The sequence below is a fragment of the Stenella coeruleoalba genome, assembly GCF_951394435.1.
Source record: "Stenella coeruleoalba genome assembly, chromosome: 3".
Classification (NCBI taxonomy): domain Eukaryota; kingdom Metazoa; phylum Chordata; class Mammalia; order Artiodactyla; family Delphinidae; genus Stenella; species Stenella coeruleoalba.
The window spans coordinates 101683736-101689735 of record NC_137148.1 but is presented as its reverse complement, the minus strand read 5'-3'; the positions used below and the strand labels follow the sequence as shown (position 1 = coordinate 101689735).

Here is a 6000-nt window from a genome sequence, read left to right as displayed (position 1 = left end):
CCACAAGGATATTTTATAGCACTTGATACATTGATCCTAAAGTTCATCAAGAGGAAGAATGAAAAGAAACTTGCCCTACCAGATACTGTAATTATGACAATATTGCAGTAATTAAAACAGCATGAAATTGGCTCAGGAATGGAAAAATAAAATAATAAAACTAAATAGAGTATAGAAACAGAGCTAGTATTAATGGTACATAATAAAGGTAACATTTAAAATGTCAGAAAAACTCAATAGAGTTTGAGCTATCCACTTGAAAAAGAATTACATTAAATTTCTATCTCACATTATTCACAAAAATAAATTACAAATAGATCACTTAACAATGAATTATATACATACATATGAAAATAATATAATGAATTCACATATATCATATATTGAATCATATATAAATATTATCTAAATATATATTATTTATAAAATATGTGATATTTTATATATTATAATTATAATGAATATATTATTTATAAGTAATTTAATATATGAAAATACAAAATGTTTTAATATTCTTGTGGTAGTAAAAGTTTTTGTAAGCAACACATAAAACCTAGAAAATTTAAAGGAAAGCGACAGCTTTGACTACTTAATTTTTAAAAATTTATCTAATAAGGGTGTGAGCAAATGGGCATTTCCATGGACCCTGAGTGAAGACATAAATTGGTACTGTTTAAAGATTAGTCTGGGGGACTTCCCTGGTGGTCCAGTGGTAAAGAAGCCACCTTCCAATGCAGGGGACCCGAGTTCGATCCCTGGTCAGGGAATTAAGATCCCACATGCCACAGGGCAAATAAGCCCACGCACCACAACTGCTGAGCTTGCACACCACAACTAGAGAGCCCACATGCTGCAACTACAGAGCCCACCCTCTCTGGAGCCCGCATGCTGCAACAAAAGATCCCAAGTGCCACAATGAAAGATCCCACGTACTGCAACTAAGACCAAACTCAGCCAAAAAAAAAAAAAATATAACATAAAATAAAATTTAAAAAATACATTTAAAAAAAAGATTAGTTTGGTAGTGTCTACAAACGTTTTGAAATGTGTATGCACTTGACCCAACTATTATACTTCCAGGAATCAATAATATAGAAATATTGATAGTTTAACATGCACACAATAAGGAGGAATTATTAAATTGAGGTCAATTATACCCAAGGACCTGCAGTATGAAAATTTTAGGTTCAAATCCTACTTCCAACTCTTGTTAGCTGTAGGACTCTGAGCAAGATGCAAAATCTCTGAACCTCGATTTTCTCATCTACAAAATAGAAATAATAATAGGACCTAGTTTACAAGTTCATTGGAAAGAAAGGATCAAATAATTCACGTGAAGGGCTTAACACATGGCATGGTACCACATAAGCTTTCAATTAAAAAATTTTTCTTCATTCTCTGCTGTATTTCCCAGAACTTCAGACAGTGCCCACCATATCATAGGAGCTTCATAAAATACTTGTTGAATGAATTTCACATTATGATTTCTCCAGCAGGCCTCATTTCCTCTGGGAAATGTCTGTGATGGACCCTGTCATCTCTGTGATGTGTCTCTCAGGCCCCCCTTCAAGAATGAAGGACTTATTACTCCAGCATTGGGAGTGCCGCCAGCAGCCAGCACTCCACTGTCAACCCCCTTGGAAACTGCCTTAAATGAAGAGAGCCACCTGGTCCAAGAAAACACCCCCGTCCCAGAGCAGTCCACATCAAGTGACTTGTTGACATGGGGACTTAAAAGCCCACACCCCGCAACCGAACTTAGTGGAGCTTTGAGGAGTCATCCCATCTTCAGAATTCCCCAAAGGATAACCTGAGGTTTCCACTGAGACAGCATTGCAACCTCTCTGCCAAACCCAGCTTCTTTTCCTTCCTTCTCGGTGTTCATCCCAAGAACATGCCTTAATAAATCCCCTAAATGCTAATCTTTGAAATGGCTTCTAAAGCAACCCAATCTGTGACAGTCTCTGAAACCTAAATATAAATTAGCACAAAATCCTCTCTTGTTACTCTATTGTTTTTTATCACAATTTGTAAATAACAGTAATAATAATAATTTTGTGATTATCACTATCTCCATAACTAGACTGTAAGCTAAGCACAGTCTTAGTTATGTCTGCTTTTGCTTAAAATGTTCATATTTTGGGCTTCCCTGGTGGCGCAGTGGTTGAGAGTCTGCCTGCCGATGCAGGGGACACGGGTTTGTGCCCCGGTCCGGGAAGATGCCACATGCCACGGAGCAGCTAGGCCCGTGAGCCATGGCCACTGAGCCTGCATATCCAGAGCCTGTGCTCCGCAACGGGAGAGGCCACAACAGTGAGAAGCCCGCATACCACAAAAAAAAAAAAAAATTTTCGTATTTTATTCATCATGGAATTTTTATTTTTTAAAAATTATATTAAAATATTATTTATCCTGATTACTGAGCTTTTTGGTATTGTCTTAAATTTTGTGCCTAAAGTAAGTGGCTCACTCACCTCATCCTGGTTCCAAATCTGGCAGGAACTATATATTTTAATGATTGTTTATTTTGTGTTTTGTGTTCATTTTTGCCATACCTAAGGCAATATCTGACATGTAGTAATCATAATAAATATTGGGTAAATAAATGAATGAATTATCTATAAGGATTTTCATTGCAGTTCTGTTTGTGACAGAAAAAAATGTATCAGTAAATGAAAGTTTAAATTATGATACATCCATGCTATGTAAAAATTTTCAAAAGGATAAGACACACATATGTATATGCTAACATGAGAAGATCTCTAATACATACTGACAAGTTAAAAGCAAGATTCAAAATAATGTATATGGTATATCATAGATAGATAGATAAAGAGATATCTGAAGAGATAAATAGGGCATTACATGGTAAATGCTAACAGAAGTTATCTTTAGATAAGTTAGTGGAATTGTGTGTTGGAGGAAGGCTATGAAGGATAGATAAAATAGAAATAATAATAGATAGATAAAGAGATATCTGAAGATGATAGATAAAGAGATATCTGAAGAGATAAATAGGGCATTACATGGTAAATGCTAACAGAAGTTATCTTTAGATAAGTTAGTGGAATTGTGTGTTGGAGGAAGGTTATGAAGGAAAATTTATATCCAGTACTGTATGTAATTCTGAATTACCTGAACTTTCAGAGCACTTGCAATCATGTATTAGCTTTTTAAGCTTTTTAAAAAAATTTTCAAAAAGGTTTACCACCTCTAGGAAGCCTTCCTTAATGGAATGCTATTGAATACCACTTTACTGTGAGCCTCCTTAGCCTGGCACACTGGGTCTCCACTTGTTTGCAGGGTGAACCATAAAGTTCCAGTAACTCACATCTACTTATATTCTACCTCATCCACCAGATTGAAAACTCCTTTAAGGATGAGCTGATACTTCTGTTTCTGATGCCTTTCCAATAATACAGCTCAATAGTATTCTATCCAGAGTTGTATCTGACTACCTCAAAAATATGAGGCCATGTGGGTCTTACTCATTGTATTTGTATATGGCATACAAAGCTATTACTATGGGATTTCCTTTTATATACATTCAAGAAACTAGAATGAATACACAGGTGAACCAAAGTTATAAAAAAGTTAACAAGCCATACTTAGACATTCTGAAGGTTACCTTCCCACAGAAGTTTCTATGCACAAATATTATTATACTTATGCTAAAACTAATACACTATCATAGGATACCAACTTAATGCCAAGTTTTAAGAGAAATGCTTCTGACACAACGTTCAATCAAATAGGTTGTCAAACAATCTCTATTACTTATAAAATGTTCCGAAAAATACTGAGTCAGATTAAAGAGACAACAATAACCAATGACAGATTTTTAGTAAGGTGTCTTATACAAAGATTTAATCTTTCTTCTTCTAATTCCTGACTCTGGAGATCATTTGACATGTTCCTTGGGATCCTGGAATTCCCACAGGGAGTGGGTAAGTTGACGCCAATAGGCATGACTGTGAATATTTGGAGAAGACAAAATTACCAAATGACCTGCAAAGAACCAAGTCCATGGAGGTTTACCATTACCTTTCTCTTCGTAAATTTCCTGCAGCTTCTACCTATATTGGATTACATTACAACATATTCAAAGTTGACTTAAGTTTGTGTACAGCCTGAAATGAATAGAGTAGGTCCTGACATGAGTTTAAATCTCTGAATGCAGAGAGATTCAATATGTTAGAGTCTTACTATAATATTACCTGCTGACACTGCACTGAATTTAGAGATTAGTTGCATTTAAAATTTCACTGTTCTCATGCTTGCATTCAGATTTAGAGCCTAGTTTTCTTATCTACAGATTTCAAAACTATTTGGATTCTAAAATTTGGATTGGAGGAGGGGGAGGAAGATGAGCATATTTAGAAAAAGTAAATGGATGTGAAGGAGATTTGGGAATCTGACATCTGAGAGTTATAAATTTTAAAAGCTCTTCTTAACTTCCAGCTAAAACTAATCAGCTTTATTTAGTGTTCCTATTAAAAATAAATGTGATGTAACTGCAAACATGTTAAGATTAACAGATACCTAGGAGACAAAAGACACAGTCACAGTTTTCTGGTTTACAACAAAATAAGGATGCTTCAAAGTCTTCTTTTAAAAAACAAAAGTGATCCCTTGGCATTTACCATTTATTCATTATCCATCTGTCACTACTTCACTTACTATTTCTCAAATAACCATAATTTCTTGGTGCATTTTACATTCTTTTCCTGAAGGTCATTGACAGTACAGATGATAAGTCAATACACGCATTAAAAGCGTAAAGAGACCAGATAGCATCTAACGTACTATTTAATCACCCAGGCCCAATTCTACTTGGGACCCTTCAGACCTAATGTCAGCTCAGAGAAATGCTGATTCATTTTAATAAGATGCAGTGCATAATCAGGCTGGAAAGACAGAGGAATCATACCAAAAATGCGTGTCATATTAATTAACAAACTGAAGAAACTCATATCATCAAACACAAAGGCTGAAAGGACATGCTTTGGATGAATTCTGTTTTATAGGAGAATATTAAATTATTTAAGGCTAGAGTCCTAGTTTAAGATTGAGGATCGTTTCAAGTGTCTTTTTCCCTAGAAAATTTAAACTAACAACTGAGATATTGAAGCTCTCCACACATGGGGAAGATAATGAAGCCAATAAACAGATTTATAAATAATACAGCCTAGAAAATATTTGTGAAAACTTCTTCCTCCCTCCTTTCCTACGGAACCCTCAGCTTAAATCCAGAGGAGTAAGGAGTGACATTCATCACATCACCAGAAATGATTTCTAAATGCAAAATAGTGTGTTTCTTGAACAGCAGTTCTCCCCCTCCACTTACGGAATTTGTTCTGGAAGCATGATGGCATCAGAAAAACATAATTCTTTTCTTTTCATCTTCCTACTCTTCAGCCAATGATTTACCTTTGTTGAGCCTCAATTTCCTCATCTGTAAAATGGGGACAATAACACTTTGCTTAGGACATTTGAGGATCAAATGAGATGTCTACACAGTAAAGCACATAACACATTGACCCTGTACACGAGGTTGCTCAGAAGGCCTACTTCTTCCTATTGTTTTCCTTTTGTATGATTGTGTCTTTCCACAATGTGCATACTTTCTTCAAAACGAGGGTACCAGCAGTGTCTGCCATACTGGGAAAGTTTCACAGGTACTAAGCAGCATCTCAGATTACTACATTAATGAATTATAACTCTGAATTACCAAAGAGATGAACAAAATCATTCACTTAGTGAGGACTCAAGTCTTTGGGACCAAATTAATATTTATGTCTTTTAAGTAACTAATTGGGTAAATTGTCTGGGAATGTTGAAAGAAAAGAAATTGCTATTAAACAAATATAATTTTGATCAAATGAGCTAAGCTTTTATGATTTTTACTTTATGATTTATACAGAAATATACATGTCAGTGAATTAGTGCTAGGCTCCTTAACATTCTATTTTGGAAAGTTTTTTTCAAGTGTTCCTTCTT

At 35.0% G+C, this 6000-nt stretch overlaps 1 long non-coding RNA gene across 1 annotated transcript in view; it reads right to left on the bottom strand.

Annotated features, from left to right (window-relative positions):
* Positions 1–5160: 5160 nt before the first annotated feature.
* Positions 5161–6000, bottom strand: part of LOC307184820 — a 40523-nt gene continuing 39683 nt past the window's right edge. Inside the window, exon 4 of the long non-coding RNA XR_013827834.1 lies at positions 5161–5455. This is a non-coding gene — a long non-coding RNA (uncharacterized lncRNA). The remainder of the gene's footprint in view (positions 5456–6000) is intronic.